Below are 835 nucleotides of genomic sequence, written 5' to 3' on the forward strand. Positions count from 1 at the left end.
ATGGATTTCATGTAGATGTATTCACAGACCATAAAAGCCTCAAGTATATCTTTTCCCAGAAAGATCTCAATCTTCGCAAGAGAAAGTGGTTAGATATCTTGAAGGATTATGACATGAGTGTTCTTTATCATCCGGGCAAGGCCAATATTATGGCCAGCACTCTTAGTCGACTCTCCATGGTTAGTATTTCTTATGTTTAGGATGGTAAGAAAAAGATGGCTCAGGAGATCCATCAACTTGCCAGACTAGGCATTTGCTTAGTCGATTCTTCAAAGAGTGGTGTATGTGTTCATAGTAGTTCAGAGTCATCTCTAGTTTCCAAGGTAAAAAAGAAACAAGACAGGGATCCTAGCCTTGTCAAGTTCAAAGAGTCAGTTCAAAATCAGAAAGTCGAGGATTTCTCCCAAGGGGGAAATAGTGTTCTTCGTTGTCAGGGTCATCTCTGTGTTATAGGTGTTGATGAATTGAGGCAGCGAATACTTGTAGAAGTGCATGGTTTGCAATACTCTATTTATCCAGGGGCCACTAAGATGTACCGCGATATGCAGGAGATCTATTGGTGGAGTGGGATGAAGAGAGATGTTTCAGAGTTTGTGGCTAAGTGCTCTACATGTCAGCAGGTTAAGATAAAGCATCAAAAACCTAGTAGTTCCATGCAAGAGTTCACCATTCCTACTTGGAAGTGGGAAGAAGTTAACATGGACTTCGTGACGGGTATGCCTAGAACTCGTCATTAGCATGATTCAGTGAGGGTCATTATAGATAGAATCACCAAGTCAACTCATTTCCTTCCTTTTCGTACTTCTTGTTTTGCCGAGGATTATGCCAAACTCTA

The sequence above is a fragment of the Capsicum annuum genome, unplaced genomic scaffold, assembly GCF_002878395.1.
Source record: "Capsicum annuum cultivar UCD-10X-F1 unplaced genomic scaffold, UCD10Xv1.1 ctg2554, whole genome shotgun sequence".
Taxonomy (NCBI): domain Eukaryota; kingdom Viridiplantae; phylum Streptophyta; class Magnoliopsida; order Solanales; family Solanaceae; genus Capsicum; species Capsicum annuum.